At 40.6% G+C, this 21,246-nt stretch overlaps 1 protein-coding gene across 7 annotated transcripts in view; it reads left to right on the plus strand.

The window, feature by feature from the left end:
• The window catches only part of FOXN3 (forkhead box N3), a 200,094-nt gene that overhangs the window by 109,509 nt on the left and 69,339 nt on the right, over nucleotides 1–21,246 (plus strand). The window lies entirely within an intron of this gene.

Raw genomic sequence — 21,246 nt, forward strand, 5'->3', positions numbered from 1 at the left:
TTATGAAAGTTTTTAGAGTGGCCTCATTGACAGAGCTGTGAGTTGCTGGCAGCAGGAACGTGAAGCGTGTGGGTGCTGTGCTTGTGTTTCTCTGCAGCTCCTCATCCCTGTTCCTTGCTGCCCCTGGAGTGTGTGCTGGTGCAGGTGGGGCAGGGCTGCACAGTGCAGGAGCTGTGGGGTGCAGCAAAACGCACAGGGTGTGAGGGACAGCTCACCTTCGGTCCCTGGGCAGTGCAGGATCTGTCACCCTTCATCCCGTTAGCAGCCCTTGCGTCACTGGGACACTGCAGCGCTTGTGTGCATGGGGAAGCCTGTGCAGCGTTCAGGAACAGTTCACTGAAGTTTTAGGAGTTGAAAATTCAGACTCAGGTAGGAGTATTAGTGCAATGAACAGTGGTCACCATGAGCATCACCTTTGTTAATCATATAATATTACAGCCATGTAAATTATCTGACTTCTCAATGTGAAAACAGACTTGTGAAGCTTGGGGAAGCCACAAACAGTATCACAGTGTGTCACACTTGCTGCTCTTGGATTATGAAAAGGTTTTTTTGTATTTTAATAACTCAAATTAATTTTTTTTCATTTAGTTTTAATCATGCTCTTGTATTTTCTTTTAGATTTTCTTCACTTCTCTATTAGCTATTGGGCTTTCCTTTGATGCTTGTATAAAAAAAAATTGACAGGAAAAGTCACATTGTTTGTAGTTCTGTTGTAAGAGTGATGCTCATAGAACAATTCTTAATGTTATGCTAATAGTGATGAACTACTAGTAAAAAATATTAAGATAACTTGAATCTTTCAAACAATGGGTAAGGGATGGCTTTATGTGTAATGGTTATGATTTTAAGGCATGCTGCAATTTAACTCTTTATTGTATATTTAATAATTGTTTAAACTCAAAGTTAAGGGGCATTGACTATTTCCAAGAATTGCAGCTCTGTCTTAAAAAAAAAGCCTGTGTGGACCTTTCATCATTTCACCTAGCATTTTAATATATTTTAGGGAATAGAAAACATGTTTAAAATGTGAGGCAGCTGTTGTAGTTTATGCAAAACTCAGAATATTTGTGTAACCAATTAGTTCCGTATGCAATCTTTCTTTGATAATACCAGTTTTGCACACAGGTTCAAAGGCCCTGGCAGACTTGGAGTAGTCCACTTGAGTCCAAGAGCTGTAGGAACTGATTGCAGGTGAACATCTTCTCCCCAGGTCATAAGAAAAGGTGACAGATCTACTGAAAATCCTGGTTGTCCATAGAGGAATGTCCCAGGAGGGGAGCATGGCCAGTGAGAACCATTTCCTCTTCTGTGCATGGTGTTAGTGGGAAGCAGAGCATAAGAGGGACACATTTCATTGCTGCTCACAGTATGACTGTGGGGAATGTTAACAAGGTGATCGAGGGGGCCCATCAGGCCTTGTGTTAGCCTGCAGAGGTACAAAACTGAGCTGCATGGTGCACCATCAGCTTGGGCCCTGGGCCACTGGACCTTGCAGAGCAGCTGGTCCTTGTTCTGAACGAAATCTCCCTCCTTGATTCCCTCATCTCCCATTTATAAGGCTCACCCATCTGCTCCAATAGTGTTTCCAGTTGTCTTATGCGTACAGTTAAAAGAAACTGCAGTTGCATTTCATACCTGTGTGTATTAAACCCAGTATTTCCCAAAGTATCAATCAGTCTTTCTGTGAATTATTTCTTTTAAAGCACAGATCTCCTATTTCTTCCTTATCTATATGTTTTTTAGATAAAAAGCTCAAAAGATGTTTTAGTGGGTTAGTTCTTTTGAACCTTTATTGACCAATTCACTTTTTCTGGGATGTGTGTTGTATGCATATGTGTATATACAGGGTGCTATACAGTGGTGGTGTTGTACCTCTGTATCATTTGATACCCTTTCTGGAGAAGGCAGGTTTATTAATTTGTTTAAAGAAAGTACATTTTGTCATAATTTCCTTTGTTACAGTATTGTTATAGTATTTGAAAGATTGAATCATAATTTTTGTCATTGTCAGGCATGACTTAACTTCTGATGTCAGAAATCCTCAGCTCAAGACTGGAGTTGTCTCATGCAGATTGTGATTACTGACCATGTTTTTTCTGGCTTTTATAACTCTAGCACCTGGGTTCGTGTTGTGTATCCAGTTTTCAGTGTGTGTGAATCTGCCCTCTGTATGATCATAAGTAAAAATGATACTCCTGCTATTTTGATCGAACTGGCTTTTGTAGGAGTAAAACTTGCGGGTTTTGCTAGAGTTTCGTTTCTCGGGAGTCTCCAGGGTTCAGATGAGTAAAACCAGAAAGGGCTTAAATGGTATTAAACCACCTTTTTCTGAACTTTTGGAACAAAAAGCATAGAGTTTTTCTTAATACAAAAACTTCTTTACACTTGGGTTTTGAATTTTGACTTGGAGAAGTCAAGCTGCTTGTTTCATCAGAATAAAGTACTTATATAAAAACTGGGATTTGGAGGTGTTGGAAGGTCCTTAGCAGAGAAATTTCTATTCTCCTCAAAGTTCTCTGAGCCTGGGAAGTGAGATTATTTTCCTTACCACCTCATTGTCCTGGAGTAAAAGAACGGAGGGTGAGAGGTATGTCTCTTTGCCTGGTCAGTGCAACAGTGACTTGATAAAATGGTTGTTCCTCTTTCCCCTTGCTAAACAGAAGTACTCAGCACTTGCACGTCTTATTCTTTTTCAGTAAAGCTCTGTTGAAACTCTGGAGGTTATATTTGATTTTCTGTAGTGTGTTTTTTCACAGATCTTTTGACTTTATTATGGAAACCCCATAGTTCTGTCAGGCAGTTTTGTTACAGCAGTAAACAAGTGAGAATTCAGAGGCCATGTTTTAGATAGATTTCAAGAAATTGAATTCAACGGAGTTTTCTCTTGTTGGCTTTCTTTCCATTCCAGGTATCCCTGAGACGAGTCTGTAGGTGTGTGGTACTCATTGGTGGTATTTGTGATATTTCTGAATTTTGAACCTGTTTGTAAAATGCAGCATTTTCCTCCTTGGTTCTTGAGGAGTTTTTCTTGTTGTTGTTTGTTTGTTTGTGTGTGTGTGTGTTAGTTTTGCTACTGGTTGAAAGAGTGGGGATGGGAGGCTTAGGGGCAGGCTGTAAATTACTTAGTGGAACCTTAGTGCCTGCCACAGGAGAATGTTGAGGCTAATGATTAAGTGATAATCCCACAAAACTTGGAATTGTGTTTAATTGCTATATCCACAGCTAATACAAATGCATTTGGGAGAATATTCTAGTTCTTGTGGGGTTTTTACATTTAAATCAATCTCTCCAGTACTTCAAGTCCACATGGGCTGTAGAAGCGAGCACAAATTTACTGTGCTGCGTTATGTTGCTCTTCCACTTTCTGTGAAAAATTCATCTTCTTTGGCATTAGGTCATATAAATGGACTAAACAGACTGTGGGTTTCATCCAGTTTGGTGGGTTTTGTGTTGTTCTGCTTTTGATAAGATTCCCCATTTTGTCTGAGGCATTTTTCCCTATGACTGCAAATGGTTTTAGTAATAAATGTGCAGATCTCTGGGGTTTCTGTGCACAGATATGTGTGTATACTGCAGTGTACTTTTTATGTCAAAAGACAGCCTGGCTGCCAGGGAAGCTGTTCTCTCTTGCACTTAAAACAAAAATGTACTGTTTTAGGGCAGGTGACCTATTTTCATTACAAAAGAGCAAATACTCAGAGAACAGTGGTGGGAGAATTGTTTGAGACAACTGATCTGCAGAGGGTTTGTGCCAGCGGTGTGACTGGCAAACTCGTGTTGTTGGTGAGTAACTTGGGGATACCAGGAGAGGAGCGTGGGTGGGGCTGCCGCCCAGCTCTCCCTGGGGTGAAGTTGTCTGGATTGTCACATACACCTGTGTATCTGTTTACAGGGAAACGTGGTTTCCACCTCCATGCGTTCAGATCCTTTGTTCCTTTGTGAAAGGCAAATTGGTGAAGAGGTTGGCCAGCTCAGATGAGAATGTGGATCAGAGCTTTATAAAAGATCTTTCCTTTCTTTACATCCTGACTCATTCCTGCTTTGTTGACAGTCCCCTCCTGTTAATTGCCAGTACTCACTCTGGCAGCTCATATGAGCGGTTCAGTTATGTATGGTAATTTTTTATTGCTCTGCCCTTAAAGCATCCAAGATAGCACAGCCAGTGGGTCTTGCTAATACAATTGTAAATGTGTTTCTTTCCTGGCTGGCTGCAGCATGCGTGCACTTGTTCAATTTTTCTTTCATTAGCTTGTATGACATATTTTTGGTATTAGAATCAGGACTACATGGACTTTATTTGTAAGAGTAGAATAACTGTAATTTATTATTCTGCTCACTTTTAAAGGTAGTAGTCAGTGTCCAATTTTATGCAGCTAGAGGGGTTTTGCATTTGTTTCTTATGGCCCCTTATACCTGACTGCTGTTGTCAGTTGTTCTGTGTGCTGCAGTTTTTAACCTCACTGATGGGTTCTCTGTGTTGTCTGCCTGGGTGGTATAAATATTGCAGAGCTCTACGCCTCTCACTGCTTTTTTTTCTGTAACTATTTTTATCACAATTCCATTATATATGCTTCCAAAAGAAATTCTGTTGAAACAGTGGTTACAGGCTTGGTGGAGACTTTCCTTAGGTTAGTTTGAAAAGCTAAAGATGCTTAGAACAGACTCTCTTTTTGGCACTTCCATTTAGTTTAGAAGTGTGTTGAATCCTGTGGTTTATTCTATTGTGATGGTGGTGAGGGTGATTTTTTTTAAGACAGAATATATGGAATTTGGAAAAATGAATTGCATAGTAATGCAGATACTGAAGGTTGGGTTATTAAAAATGTAACAGTGCTTTCAAATGTCTGTGGAGCATTGAAAATCCATAACTGATGGAAGCGCAGGATGCAGGTCCAGTAAAAGTATATGAAAGAGAAATGTAAATTTAGCAAATTTGACATCATTTGGGTTTCATTAATTTTTATGTTTAATCTAGATAAGCGGATGGAGAAAAAAACACAAACAAAAAGGAATTAGGTTACTTTTAATTATATAACTTTCCTGAAAAGGCACTTTCTTTTCAGGCAGCTGTCTGATCAATGGCAAAATTCATAACAGCTCCCCACGTATTTAAGATCTCTATTAATTGGAGTTCCTTCTCTATATAAAAAAATTGTTCTCTCTTTAGCTGTTTTGCATATGAAAGATGAAGAAGACCATTTTTCTCATGAGATTAAAAAAATAAATAAAACAATTAATTAGAATGAAATAATTTTCTAAACTTAAGGGAATTTATAGCAAACAAAGCTTCTGGAGTAGCCAGCTTTTATTTTGCAACTTGCAAGTATAATAAAATGTAAAAGGAAGGCTTTATACAAACACATTTATTCCATGATAGTTTAAGAGCCACAGTCAGCTATATTGCTAAAGCAGTGTAGATATTTTGATTATTAAGTACATTTTGCTGCTTTTGACTTCATGTGTAGAAGTAGACTTGGTCAGATTTGGGGGGAAAATGAAACTGGAAATTCCTCCTGGAAGTGTTAGAGCTGGTCCTTTCTGTCACCCTGGGGATGTCACTGTCAAAGGTCTGCTTTGAAAATAGGGCAGTTTGTATTGATGAGCCCTCTATTTTGTAGTTACATGGAACAAGAGCTTTAGGATTTAGGTTTGTGTGAAGCTTTGAAGACCCTTGGAGCAGAATCACCTGGTTGTTCAGCAGAGTGTTGCTTTTGGGCTTTTGGAGGTTTGTTGGGGTATTTTTGGTGTGTTTTCTTGTTTCTTCTTGGCAAAGTAATTTTAAGATGCTTTTGCTGCCCTCGTAGAATAGCAAACTGTCCTCTTAGTTGTGCTGGGGAAGACACTTGTGTAATTGTGCTTTAAGTGTGATCCTGGTGATTTGTTGTGGGATTTTTTTGAGGTATTGGGGCTAGTCAAGGACGAGGGCTTTCTTAAAATATTCCTACCAGTGAGAACCCATCACTGAGCCGTAATCTTACTGAGATGGCACAGCGCTGTGCTAGTAAATTTATGGTGTGCTTGGGTCCCAGAGGACATTCTTTCCAGAAGAGCATGGAGGCATCATTGTGCTTAGTATTGGCTGTTACAGTCTGGTGGGTGTGTGCTACAAACCTGCCTTAAAGGTTTCTTGGCTTGCAGACCTGATTTTTCAAGTTACTTCAGTGCTATTGAAAAGTCTTCCAGTGCCAGGAAAAAGAGGGGGGAAAGTGCTTTACCTCAGCTTCCTGATTCCTTGGAGTTCACAAGCTTGGAGAAAAAGGGTCATTTGCAAGGCACAGCTTGGCATTCTGCTGCATGTTTCAGCCTGGTGTTCTCATGCAGCTGCAGTGCAGCAGCCTGGGCTGGCACAGGCATTGGGAGTGCTTTGAGACAGGCAAACACTACCCAGGTATGACTGACCTGAGGGGAGGGGACTGGTCTTCACTTGTTATCTTCTGATTACCAGGTTTCAAACTGCAGTGTAGAAAAGGGAGGTTGGTTTGATGCCACGAACAAGTTAATAATATCTCTCTATAGACACAATTACTTGATTTTCAGGGGGCTGTCTCTCTGCTGCTGTTGTATTGCTGCTGTGAACAGATTTTGACAGTGGGATGGAAAACTTCCCATTTTAATAGCATATGAGAAGGAGCCAAGTACACAGACCCTGGATTATCTTCCCTTGGTCATTGACCAGGTGCAAATAATGAACTTACTAGACTGAATTAGTTCCTTAAGGGAGATTGTCTGAAATCCATCTCGTAGAGTGCTGAAAAGCAGACTCAATAAAATTCTAGAAAATTGCCTGTAGGAAAGAGTTTTCTGCTGGCAGGAAGCTGAATTGGATGACCTGAGGAGAGCCCTTAGTCTGAAATTGGTCACACGAAGGCAAACAGAAATCAGTGATGGATCCTGAGCACATTTGCAAACTGCATTTTCAAGACATGGAAAATTTAAATGCCTTTATTCCAGCTGATCTATAATATGAATTCCCCAGCAAAGTCTTGCATTGTGGATGGCTTTAGTGTGGTGGGAAAATCTAACATTCCAAGGATGGCAGTATGTGCAGAATTTACTTATTACCCATCTTAACTGAGCCGCTGAGACACCACCTGATCTCAAGCTATGGTGTAAACAAAGAAAAATCATCACTAAGTTTAGGTCTGTGTTCATACTTGCTATCAATTTCTACGACCAGAGATAAATGCTGTGTTCTTACTGTGTAAAAGTTACATACCCACACCATTCCAGAAGGTTCTTGCAGTGACAAACTGTGTTCTTCTCCAGTGGTAGTGAGATGCTGGCTGAGCATTCCTTTCTGCGCACGTCTATTTGTTGCTGTCTCTTTGCAGTAATGGTAGATTCCCTAAATCGAGTGAGACTTGAGTGTCTTGTGTGTTGACTTCTGCAGGAGTCTCAGCATCTGACAGCTTGTCTCTCACTGATGCTCCACAAGAAGTGTTCATCTTTCAGGAGAGTGAAGCAGGTTGTATCATTTTCCTGTTTTGATGCTAATCTGTTCTTCATGATGTCATCCTCATAGATGTCTGAAGACAGCAGTGAACAGAGTGTGGATTTAGTCCCAGTGGTGGTTAAACTGCAGAGCACTGCTGGGGCAGGATGGAAGCAGTGTGTGTCTCAGGTGGAGTTTCTTGTGTTGACCTTCAGCTTCATGACAGTAGAATGCACTATACAATATCAAAATGTCGAAACTTAATGTGTACATTTGGTGATGTAAAAAGCAAAGAAATTTTGCCTGAAGCAAAACTCAGGGTTAGCCTTAGGTTTGCTGGAAATGTATGTCCATTGGAAACAGCTTTTTTATGGTTTTGTTTTAATGCACTTTCTAGATTGAAGTTTCCAAATACAGAAAAACTAATTTTGCTTCCAAGTCTGCTGCAAGTCTGAGAAAATTTCAGAAAATGGAAAACAGTCAACACTGCTATTCCCTTGGTAAGAGAAGTAATTGTTCCTTTTTGGCACTACCTGCAAATACAGTCATGAGCTGAAGAGTAGCAGACTTTCTTAAATCTCCTCTTTACTTGTTGCTCTTCAGGGAATTGTGTTCTGGAATATTTCTTAAACTCAGACTGTCCTTTCACCACACCAACTCAGTCCCATCACGTTGACGCTTTCCTTGGCAGCTGCTTTGGGTGATGTGAGCACTTTGCTCCTCGTTTCCCTCCTTCCTGCCACGGGTAGCTCTGGAGGGGCTGGCACTGCCTGTGCCACCCTGTGTGCCCAGCTGGGCAGCTTGGCCCCCTGCACGCTGCCCTCCAGCCTGCACATCACCCACAAACTTGGGGAGCTTCATCAGCCACAGTGAAGCAATTCTCTGGCTCAGTGAAATTGTGCTGCTCATGCTGTGCAATTTAAAGACAAAATGCTTCCTGCTAATTATTAACAGTTAGTCTGTAGGAACAGACTCATTACAGGGGCGCTGAACCCTGGCCTGCTGTCCTTTTGGGCACCTGAACAATGCGGTAGGGAGGGGACAAAATGGCAAGAGAAACTGGAGTGCTGGCACCAATTAGTCCCGAGATTAGTCCTGAAAGAGGATTGCAATTTCAAGGCCAAAAAGAGAAGGGAGTGGGTAAAAGGATTTGAAATGAGATTATAGGACCTAAAAGCGCCTTTCTTTTGTTAGGGAAATAATTCAGCAGTTTTGCTCGAGCCAGTGAGACAATCCAGTTTAGTGGCTGAAGCAAGAGATGTGTGTCCTGTTGATTTTTAGAGTTCTTTAACGAAGTTGATCCCCAGTTGTGTTTGTTACTTCTTCCTGTGAAATCCAAGTGTTTTCAACAAACAAACAAAAACATGGAGGAAAACTATTACCTCATCAAAAGGCCTGTTGTTTTTCAGGAAGCTTATTTGTATTCTTTAAAAGGGAAGCCAAGAAAAGGAGGCAGATTGAACTCCCTCTTTTCCTTTGGGGAAACTTTTCCCTGGTGGTTACTATGAAACTGGCACTGAAGTCACCCTTTCACGACCCATCCTGCAGATGAATTTCAGTGCCAGTTTTTGTTTGTTGGCTACTCAAAGATGCAGATCAGGCAGTTCCTACTTCAATTTAAAGCACCGTCTCCGGTCAGTGCCATAGTGGTGAACATCATTCTCTTCCTTGGAGAGGGAAGCAGGCACTGAGCCTTGCTGCCCTGATGAAGAGACCACAATACACACTCATGTACAACACCAGAATGGTCTGGGACTGAAGACTGGAACTTGCTTGGAGACAGCAGAAAGAGAGGTCTTCCCTCCTCCTCTCCCTCAGAAGGAGAATTACAAAAGGGGGAATTACCAAAAAGAATTGCAGATGTTGTGAACTGAAGAGGAAATGTTTTGATGCAGTCTGTTCATGCAAGACTGTGTGAAATAGTGACACTTCTGGCATTCCCAAGAAGCTTTTCCCTTGGGGTGGCTTAGAGTCAACAGTTGTGTAGGGATCACTTGGCTGCTATGCATTACCAGCTTTTTACTTTCTTTACTTTTTCAGTGGAACTTAGTGTGAAATACCTATGCAGGCAGGTTTGAAACCTTTGCTTTCAAGTGAAACTTGTGCTTGCAAGTACGGGGAAATTTCTCATCATGAAAGTGTAATGAGTTCTGCCATGTTCTTGATTTCCCTTCTGCATTTCACATAAACCTTTGTTAAAACTACTTTCATAGGCAAGTAATAGAACCATTAAGGTTTGAAAAGACCTCTAAGTTCAGTGCTTAAAGCTGTTTTCCAGTGTGGCACTGAGAGGTCAGCCAGCATCATCTTCCCACTCAGGCTACTCTAGCCTGAATAATGGGCAAGATTGGGTTGTATGGGGCACACACAGAGAATAACTTTTCCTTCAAAAGAAGGGGCCCTTTTTCTCTAGACAAAGCCATTAAAATAATGCATACTGCATATCTTTCTTTGAGCTGACTTGTCATCTTTGGACTTGTTTATAACCAAGTATCTTAGTTCCTATCCAGACCCCTTGTTAAATGCTAAATTTTTTGTCCATTTTGTTCTTATGCCATTTTACTTCTCTCACATAACCTAGTGAATCTCACTTGCTGCTTTCTAGTCTTCGCAAGTCTAGCTAGAGTTCCTCCAAGAAAAGAGGGGGAGACTTGAGAGACACATCTGTCAGCTGAGTTTCCACACAAGTTAATGAAGAAACACAGGTCCTTGTCCTGTCCATAGGAATTGTGTGAATAGCTTTAATAAGATTTAGTTGTGAAGTTATCCCATGCTGAGATGCTAAGAGCTGTACAAATGAGCTGTAAAATTTCTGCAATAGAATGAAGACAATAATAAAACCCAAAAACAGATTCAGCAGAGGAGCTAATGTGGAGGAAGAAATGGTTTATGAACAGGGATTGATAATGACAACAGAGTGGCAGGTCCTCTTAGGAATAGGACAGAAAAATGGTTTCAAAAGAGTTAAGAATGGAATGAGATGACAGCAATTTCTGCTTAAGGTATCCAAGGCTGCTTTGCTTCAAGTCATGTTTGTCTGTGATCTGAAATTTAGGTGCAGGGATTTCTAAAAAGGAGCTGTTGCTTGAGCATGTTCCAGTTGACCTGAGAATGGCAGGTGTGTTGGCCACTTCCACCACAGGCAGCTCTCTGGGTGGCTCAGCCCTGCAAATGGCTGAGCTTGCTGCTTTCCAGTTCATGAGTATTTACTGTCAACCCTTTGTGTGTTGGCTGGAAAATTCAGTGATGTTCTGTACATGACATTATAAAAAAGACTTAACTATCAATGAAACCACCAACATGAGAATTAACAGGAGTGGTTTGGCAAAGTAATTTGTTCTGTTTCTCCTTCCCTGATTTGTCAGAATTTACAGTTGACACATGAAGAAAATATTTCCACTTAATTGGTTGTAGTAAACAGATACTTTATAAATTATTGCCTCTTGAATGTTTAAAAGATTGTGTCCCATTCATTTTATGACTGATCAGTATCATTTCACTAGAATGAGCAAGCTTGCATCATCTGATGTTTGAAAAGCGTAGTTTGATACTTTCTGTGATCTGCAGCTTTAGAGGCCTCAAATGCTGTCTGGGGATGTCAGGGTGTCACTGTCTCTTTCTAAACACCAGTGTACCATAAGTAATTGTTTCCTGTAATCTAGCTCACTGATTTTCTGTACTTGAAATAATCCAAGGAACAGCTTTACTCCAGAGATTAATTACACAGAGAGAGAGTGCATATACATTCTTGAACATATTTTTTCTAGTTAATATTAATAAGGGTATTTTGCAACTGCATGGCAGATACCAATTCAACTGAAAGGAGAATTGCACAGTGTCTGATAGGTAACCAAGCCCATCTTAGCAGCTCCTTTTGGTGCCTCCAAAGACTGTGCTCTTCATTAGTGAAATACCTCTGGTTTTGGGGTTGCCCCACCAGCTGATGGACCTCCCAGAACCTCTTGGTTTGTTGAGGACTCATGGTCTCCTCCACTGGCTGCTAAACCAGAGCTGTTCAGGGAGGGCACTGAGGATTGCTGAATTGAAATATTTGGGTATGTATTTTTTCTGTAACTTTCCTGGGCTTTGTCAGGAAAGAGTGTATGGTCTAGACTCTCCCTCTGTGATTTTGTGTTTTGGCACAAAGTTGCTAACAAACTGCCGTAAAGATACACTATGCAGAAAAAAGAAACTCTGATATTTGTGACTTTCTGTGACTTTTTTTCACATTTGTAATGATTTTTTTTTCAACCTTCACCACATGGAGTCGCAGCAGATAAAAGAGAAATGTAGAAACAAGTATCTCATTGCACAAGCAATTGTAAAACTTCACCTTCTTCATAGATCTTTTATTCCTACACCTCTGCTTTCTACTGCAAATCCCCAAGTGAAGAGCTACGTTAAAGCCTCGTCTTACCAAGTCCATTCAACTTCTGTACAAACAGCTGAGAAAAAGCAGGAGAGAGAAACAGACCACATCATGGATTCCACTGGGGAAGCTGAGATTTGTTGAAATGACAGTGTTTTAAGACAATTTTGGAAAAAGTAGTCTCCTTTTTAGCAATACAGCTTCATCAGTCATATGAGAAATCACTGGCCTAAAGGTAGAAGAGAGACATCTCACAGTAAATGCTGTGAAGGTCAGCTTTTCTTTTCCTCACTGAGTTCCTTCATTCATGTAGATAATATTGTAACTGGAGAGAATTATTAGAATATTATTAAGTACAATGTTGGTATTCTCAGCAGGCTGAATAGCTGTTGATAGAGGTAAGGATTAGGGATAAAGATGCACATTGAATTTTATTTCCCACTACCAGTGGGAGGTTTATTTTTCTGTTAAATGAAAGTGGCTAAAATGAGTCAAAATTAAGTCCTCTGAGTATTTGTCTCCAGTTAGGTGTGCAGAATGTATGAAATTCTTTATTTCATACCTCTGCTTTGAAAATTTTAAGTAGAAGATACTGGAAGTTGGGCACTGTGGTTATTGCTCCTGTGAAATCAGCTAGGAGTGCTCTTGTTTCAGAGACCAGGGAAGTCCAAATCACACACATTCCCCTGCCATAGTTCAGTGGGGTTCTTCATTTTGGCAGAGGCTGTAGAGAGGGAAGGGACTTCTGTAGTGTAGATATCCGTGAGATCTCATCTGTTCTGCCCCTTGAATTTGAGGCCTTGTTGAGTTGAAGAGTTATCAAGAATAAGTGGGAAAATTTCACCTTCTTCTGACTGGACTGAGCTGATAGGATAGAATTTGGTCAAGCTTGTGCCATTTGCTTTAAATTTATTGTAAAGTGGAGGGCATATTAGAATTTGGCTTTTAATTTCCTCTGCAGCCAGCTGGAAACATTTGGGATAACTTTAGGAGAAAAGCTGAGCTGCTGTTCGGTGCAGCTGATGTCAGTCAGTGATGAGGAGCCCTGGCAACAGCAGCCCAGACCTGAGCGGAATGTCTGGGGGCTGCTCCTGCTCTCCCACTGTTTACTGAGTGTTTTTGGAGGTACCTTTTTACCTCTGTGTGTATGGTTTCCTGTCTTTGAATGGAAATTATTTCTCTATAGCTCTGTGAGTGGGAGACTTGATATAGATGGTGTCTCTACAATGCTGCTGAGTACAAAAAATGCTATATTTTGTTGAGTCTGTAGACCCAGACCCCAAGGTGAAACAGCCCGTTGTTGGATGCTGTAGGATTTTTGTGTATGCTTTGGGATGTCTCTCCCCATCCCTAAAATACAGCTCTCAGTTCTTCAAAAGGAATAATCTTGGGAGTATGAATGAGTGAAAACTGACATATTTGGATACTAAATTTTTTATGCCTGAGCAGTTTATTTCTAAAAATGTATCTCTAAGGCTAACTTATTATTTATGCACTAAACTTTTGTGTTGATGATAGCATCCACAAACTATCTGTCATTTGTCTTTTGAGCACCTTTCATGCTGTGCAGTATGGTCCTCAGCTCAGGTCTTCTGGGGGTTACGATGAATGCTAGACTCGTCTAGTAGATATGCATGAAGAGTTAGAATTGAGATGATGAAATATGTAATTGAGGCTTTTCAAATATGAGAGTACTTCTGTTTGATGCTCTTGTTTTATCATCATCATCATCATCATCATCATTGTATTTTCTTTTACATAACTTTCTGACATGTGCATCAAACACTTTTGTGTATGGCCCAGTGAGTACAAATCTGTGCAACCTCCTCTGCAGCAGTGTTGCAGATCCTATAAGCACATTAAGCTTCCCAAGGAAAAGTACCCTTAGCATCTGGGAGAGGTTAAATGTTCCAGGGGAGAGGTTAAACATTCGTTTGTTCTCTGCTGCTCTAATTCCAGAAGCCAGATTAGTTCTGAATCATCTGAACCACATTCATTCAAGATTAATGAAAAAGACCAAGTGTGGAAAATTTCAGCTGGTAAGCATCTTGGCTTTGAGCAAGTGGTGGAGGGGGAGTTCATACTGGCAGCAGCCTGCTGGTCATGCTTAGTTTTAAGTTCTCCTTAGTTCCTAAATTGGTGAAATGGGGAATCAGCATTCCAGATAAGAATTTCAGCAAGCAGCATGAAGCAGTTGGTAGAGCACACACACACCCTCACACACCCCACACACCACTTTAAAGCCTCACCTCCTGTTTCCCATCTATTTCTGTTTCATTGGACAGCAGATTTGCCCTTCTGCCTATGCACGTTTATAACTTCATGCATGTTCAAGGTACATTGGTGTCATTAAAGTGGACAAGTTCTCGGGAGTGGGTGACACACCATCCAGCAGAGGTGTGCCTCTTGTCACTCTCCAGTCCAGTTAACTGACAGGCCATGGTTAAGCCATGGTTAGGGATGTGACTGGGAGCCTCATGTAGGAAATATTTCTGAAATCCAGGCAGGTCTATCAGCAAAGCTGTTGGAAATTCTGCAAGATAATAAATGGAAAATTCAGGACTGGAGTAACAGAAGTCAATTGTGTGACCCTGGGCTTTAAAAAAAATTATCAGTTTTGATTTGGGAGAGTCCTTCTTTTAGGAGAACATTACAGTATTGTGCCTGGTTAATAGCACTGCATTTCAATTGTTCAGGTGGTCAGTGTGGAGTCTAGAGCCTGTACTATAGCATTAACTATCCAACCAGACTCTTATACATTAAGTTTAAAGTGAAGGTAGGCCTTAGGTATAGACAGTGTCTAGGACTCATTTGTTTTCCAGAACCTGAGATTCAGGAATTTTTTCCAGTGCAATTTTAAGCAAGTGAAACCAAAGCAGAAATGAAGCTCTTCTTTCCCACTTGTTTTGCAGCAAATGGAAGCAGAAAACTGAAGTGCTCTATTTCTGATTTTGTAGAATAGAGGAGAATCAAACTCTTCTCCCTGTTGGCCAGGTCAGTGTTTGATGCTGGTGTAGCCCAGAAGAGGCCACAGTCCTCTGTAGTCTCAGAGGCCAGTGGCTGTCTGAAAAAGGAATATTCTATTCATCTGGGCTTCGGGGCACTGACTTGTGCTTCCTGCTTGAGCTGGCACAGACATGCTCTGTAGCTCAGGAGAGAGTTTAGGTAACTCCAAAGTTTGCCCTGCATGACAACTACCAGTCATTCATCCAGTGGTAGTCTAGGAACCATTTAATAGCAGTTGTGAGAAAAACAGCACTTCAGCAAGTGAAGTAACCTTGTATTTTTCCTTACTTCGAAATAAGGGAAATAAGTGGGAACAAATAACAGCTGTGCTTTAGAAGTGAGCTGTGTTGGTCCTTCCTTAACTACATGCACTTCAAAAGACTATTCCCTCACCTATTGTGTTGTTAACAATTCTTTATTCCTTCCAGAGATATATAGTCTTGTGTCAGTAAGCCTGTTTTTAGTACAAAAGAAGAAAAATAAAACTCAGACAGAAAGGATGAAATTACTTGCCTGGAGTCACTGTGTGATTTCAGTGGTAGAGGCAGAATTAGAACTGGAGGCTGATAGGCAGCCTCTCCCAATTCCCAATGGAGACAAATCTTTTTTAATTAAAAGTAACATGGGACAGTTGCCTCACCATGAATTTTCAAATATATCTGGACTTTCTCCTGTTTTAGTATTCAGCCTAGAATTATCTCGTGTTCACAAGTGCATCTTAAAATATTTAAACACAGATTAATGAAAGATTTTCATTTTACACTATGAGGCTGGTGTACCTCAAATAGCCATCTGTCTTTAAACAAGTACTCTGTAGAAATTATGATAGTTTCATTTATTTAAACAAATCCTGTGTTGTTGTCCATAAATATATAATACTTGTCTCTCAGCAGAGACCAACATTCTGGCCAAAGGCTAGAGAGTCTCACATAGGGGAGAAGGCTTCATGTTTCACACCAGCAGTGACAGGGGCCTTTTGAGCACCTTAGCAGAGTTGTTGGTGGGCTTCAAAGGACACGTGACCATGTTTTTCTTGAAATTAGGAATTACCATTTTTATCCCTGATTCTGGAAATTTGAGTTTTCTTTTAACTTTTTTTTTTAATCTGCCCCACCCCCTACTTCCCCTGCCTTGTTCTTGCTTAATTACTTAAATGAAGACCTGAAGACCATGGCAGGACAATGGCTTTGGCTATTTGGAGAACATAAAGAATTTGACCCACTTTTCACTTCATCCTTCAAAAAGCATTAAATTTTATTTTCAGGCATTTTGTTCATGAGTAGCTTTCATGAGCAACTTTTCTTTAGTCTTTAATGAAATTTAGATTTAGAAAATCCCTCTGGCAGTTGTGTCATATAGAAAACTCATTTAGAGTTCACAAGGGATCAAAATGTTATTGTTCACTTGAAAATGTGTTAGACACCCTAGAGAAACCAGGAAAGACTCCAGCTAGGAGCTTAAAGTCTCGATCTCACATGTTGCAGTAAGTGAGAGATACTGAGAGACAGTAAAAGAGGGAATTGCAGAGAAAAGAGAAGCATTGCCAGAATATTAGATTAGCAGTCATAAATTAAAAATCTGTATTGTGAATTCATAAATCTCTTTAACAGTAATGTTTTGTCAGTTATGGAAAATTTGAGAAGATGGAGTAATGGGTTTGTATATTTAAAATCTCTAAAGCATTAATCAGTTTTCATTGAAGTGACGAAATACCTTATCACCAGCCTTTGAGGGTTTTTTTTATGTATTGGCCCAGGTTAGTAGAGGGTTTTTGCTTTGCTTGGAGAGGAAGCTTGTTTTGTTGCTGGGTGATGGCTAGTTGTGGTATTAATTGCCAGCAAACTGCTGGCAAGGATTAGACTTTTTCTTTTCCTCATTAGCAAAACACAAGTATTACAGGTCCAGTAGTATATGAACACTTCTGTATTGCTCAACAGGTAAAATGGCAGTGATCAGTTCATTAAAACAACTATGGTTATGTACCCAGATGGACAGTGTAGTAGTGTTGTTCGCCCCCATGCAGTAATGGCATTAAAATTGGCTGTAGAAAAGGAAGCTGATACAACAGTGAAAGGATGTGAGGTCTGCAGTGCAAGCAGTGAAGAGCTGGCAGGTGTTAGCAGAGTCATCAATCAGAAGGAGCTGCTGTCTGTCTTGTGTTCACTCTACAAGCTCATGGCAGTGTGGTTTGGACCAAGTGACCTCCTCCTGTGCCATTCAACACCGCTCTGCAGACCATGTTTGTTCAGCACAGGAGCCAAGGAGGCTGCTCACCACTGTAGTTGGGAACATTTCCCATGCCTTACACAGGGTGATTGCCATAAGGAAATACTGTTCATCTTCCAGCATCAAGGAATGCTGTATTCCCACAAAAACATACTTAACCTTTTTTCCTCTGTTACAGCAGCATCCTAAATTAATTCTCAAGTAATGGTAAAAGCCATTCCAGCTTAGTTGGGCAGCCATTTATATACCTTAGAGTCACAGTCTGTGCCCTGCTGGCATTGGGAGCTGGTTGGGCTTGTCAAGAGCATCATTCCCTGCTGCCTCCAGATACAGGGTTTAATGGGCTCCATCCACATAAGGCATCTACAACTATTGTTATCAGCAACTTGAACATAAGACACTGACTAACTGTGATTTAGTTGCTTCTCAGAAAGTTTTGGAGGTGAGTTTCTAAGCCTGCAAGATGCTTCATTGGTTGCTCTTTGACAAAATGATTTATTGCTTCTAGGTTTGGTGTTCTTGTCATTTCCTTCAGTTCATTCTTTGTCAGAGGTGTTGGTCAGACTTGGAAGAGAAGCATTTTGCACTGTGGATGGTTGGTAGTGGAATACTTAGAGCGTGGGTACAACAGTGCCTTCTTTCCCTTCAGCTGGTAATGGCAGCTTCTGTTCCCAGAACTTTTCAATTATATAGCTGTCCTCAGAGCTGGTATTGCCCTCAGGGCAAAGAGGGGTAGTTGCAGTGTATTGGGTTGAGCTGTAGAGGCAGTTCAATCATCTTTTCCTGTTCACATAATTTTTTTGCAACTGGTGAGGGCTGGAGAGGACCTCCTCTGTTTCCCTGCTGCCTGTTCGTGGTCTATTAGGTGTTTGCTTACTGCAGCTGTGTTGGGTATTTTATGTGCCACAGCTTGTTAGCTTACAGCTGACACTGTTCATATTTCTGTCCTTTACTGAGCTGTCCTGCCCTGTAGTCCAGGCTTTCCTGAAAGCCAGGAATTAGTTAATTCCACCTCCTCTTGGCCATGGTGGGCTAAGGTGTGCGTGGGGAGCACTTTCCTTTCCTCTCCAATGAGCTGTCCTTCATTGGGCTAATAAATACCAGCTTCAAAGGCCTTTGAAATGTGTGTTCAGGGGCTGGTGTTGACCTGTGTGTTTGCTTTCCACTCATTCTGTGTCTTCCTGCTTTACCATCACTCAGTAGATGTATTTGGTAACACAGTCATTGGCCTGTATTTACTGCCTGGCTTCTGTGTTTTCATAATCCCTTAATTGTGGTGTGTTGTGCCACACAATTGAATTTGGTTTGAATTTTTAGTTGTTTGCGTTCTTTAAATCTATTAATCAAGCCTCTCTGACAAAGAGGCCTGTGAGAGCTTTTGGCATAGTTGGGAAATACTGCAACTGTGCAAGAGAATTCTTACTCTTGCTTTTTTTAGTGCTTGGCTTCGAGACTGTAGTCTCCTTGCTCTAATGTGAATTCCAGAAGACAAAGGATTTATGTTTCCTTTTTTAAAGTTTCTTGAAGCCTATGTACCTTTTGAAGATTTTTATCAAAGTCCACCATACATTTTGATAGAAATAACTAATCTGGGTGCTCACACACATTATTGCTTCTGTATGCCCTGGGAGCTCTGGGTTGGGCTGGCCACCTGCCATGAACCCTTACTGGCTGGACAGTCTTCATATTGGCCTGGTTTCCAGCAGAAACAGTATTCAAATCAACACATTCCTCTTGAATGTTTTAGATTTCAGCAAAGCAACATTTTCCTATGGAAAGCCTTTCCTCAGAAAAATCCCTGAAGTCAAGAAGCTTCCCGTGCCTGGGGCCCAGTGGCACAACAAAGTTTCCTGCTGATTGTGTCTTCAGAGAAAGAACAGTTCATTCTTGCCCTGAGTGGAAATCAAGTCCCATTTGCCATTAAAAATTGCTGGCACATCCATGGGAATGGGGACTTTGATCAGAGGTGACTCCCAAGTCTTCAGGGGTTAAACACCATCCTCCATCAGTTCTGTCAGATACAGGTTCAGCAGGCGGAATACTGAAGTGAATACTTCATTTGCTCCCTGTGGTGGTGCACAGATGCCACAGTGCCAATGACTGTGCTGTGGAGGGAGGTGGATTGTGCGCTGGATGCCTCTGGACTTGTGCCCCTGGATCCTGTTTTATGCATTTACTGCAAATACTGTTGCAGCCTGGATATCCTGTTAGCTTCAAACAATAATATTTTCTGAAAATCAAACCCGTGGTCCTTGGCAGGTAACTGTTCATGTTTCACATGTTGTCTGAATTGTTCTTTCAAGATGTTTGCTTGAAATCTCAGCTTACTATGGTTAATCAAGGTCCATCTTCCACCCACTTCTGAAAGTGCCCTGTGCTCATCTGCTTCTCAGAGTTAGGCCAGTCCAAACATGTCCAAAACAAAAATGTATTAGGCCCCAAGTTTCTTCATAGTGAGATAAGACTTCAGACTACTTACTGCTTTTCTTCCAAAAGATGTTACTTTAGTCAGTATGTTTAGTGGTGGAAGGGAAAACCCCTTCCACCAATAATGCTAATGGAATAAATATTAATTTTATATCAGGTATTGATTGTGAAAGAAAATCAGAGACCCAGATTTTACATTTTTATTTTGCCTAAATGCAGAATATACTGTTACTTCTGTAGGAGAATTGGCCATTCTTCTCTTGTAGCTTACAGGCTACACTGAAGAAACAACTTGTTTGAAAAAATGCCTGAGATGGACCAAGTTATTTGGATTTTTATTGATGGTCTTTAGAAGAATGAACTTCTTCAAATGGTTTCTTAATCTGGAACAGAGAGGAGGCAGCTTTTGAACACTTTAAAGTGATAGTTCAACTCTATCATTTGTCAACTTGAAATATGTTTTAATTATTAATACCCTCTGAGACTTCACACACAAAAGTTTGGGAACAAAAAAAAATTTACCCAATGCAGTTCAGACATAGGTAAACTTCTACAAAGCCATGTAAACACAAAAGTTTGTTATGGCTTGACAAAAGGCTTGACAGTTGCTGCAGTACATTGTGTACATGCTTTAACTCTTTAGCTTCCTTGCCTGAGAAGACTCAGTTAATTTTCTCAGCTCATGTGAGTTAAGAAAATGCTGAATCAGATGGAGATTTTTATGAGAACCCTGGGCCTTTTTTCAAATTGGAAAAAAAATAATTCACTATGGCTTTGTTTTTCTAGTGGAGACATTTTGTCTATTCAAATATATACACTTTTTCCACTCCTTTCTTTAACCCTCTTCCAACCCACTTAGGACAGCCCGGGAATGAATTTCTTTTGCAGTGTCATTTCAGAATTTCACTTTTTTTTTTTTTTTCTCTTGGACTTTTGAAAGGTATATGGTTGCCATACTGTGATTTCTGATTGGTAAATCTTTACAGTATCAAGACAATGCTATGGCTTTCTATTTGTAGCCTGATGGGTCCTGTTCCAGAGATTATGCAGGAGTCTGATACACCGTAACATGTGAAGGGAGTGAATCCTGCAGGAGTGTGAATGCCCTCAACAGCTCTTGACCTTCCTATGAGTTGAGGAGCTACACTGGAGAGCAGGCGCTTACTACAAGGAATGCAAACAATTGGTTGCTTAAGCACTGTGAAGTGAGCGTGTGTTCAGACAAGTGTGTGCCCCATGCTCTCCAGTACTTAAAATGTAGACCTACTTAACTTCTTTTTGGTCATTTTGTTTTCTTTCTCGCTCTCAATTCCCCCTTTTGTTAAGGAGTATTGAAGGTTTTTATTACTCATGTAATTGGTTTGGATGTATAAACAGTCCTTATTTTAACACAGTGAATTTTTTATATATTAGCACAAGACTAGCTGCAGAATAGTTGTACTTATATTCACAGAGCAGTGTTAAATACAATTTCCATTGTATTGACAATATATACAGAAGCTATATGACTGCAGTTTTGATAGCTGAAAATTTTCAGTCCACTTTACCAGACTTCTTAAAGTAGTTTTTCACTGCTGTATCTGCTTATATTTCAGCCATTGAGTACATCACTCTTAAAAGAGTTGTCTTAGGAGCACAGAAGGCTGTATCCCCAGACTGTGAGTGTTTGTCTATGGTGCAAAGTAACTTACACAAATGAGGATCATTTTATGGTCTTTGCAAGGATTTGTCCATGAGTTGTCTCAGAAGCAGAAGAGGGGCCTGACCCTGTGTGAGTTCAGGC

This window comes from Zonotrichia leucophrys, chromosome 5 (assembly GCF_028769735.1).
Source record: "Zonotrichia leucophrys gambelii isolate GWCS_2022_RI chromosome 5, RI_Zleu_2.0, whole genome shotgun sequence".
Classification (NCBI taxonomy): domain Eukaryota; kingdom Metazoa; phylum Chordata; class Aves; order Passeriformes; family Passerellidae; genus Zonotrichia; species Zonotrichia leucophrys.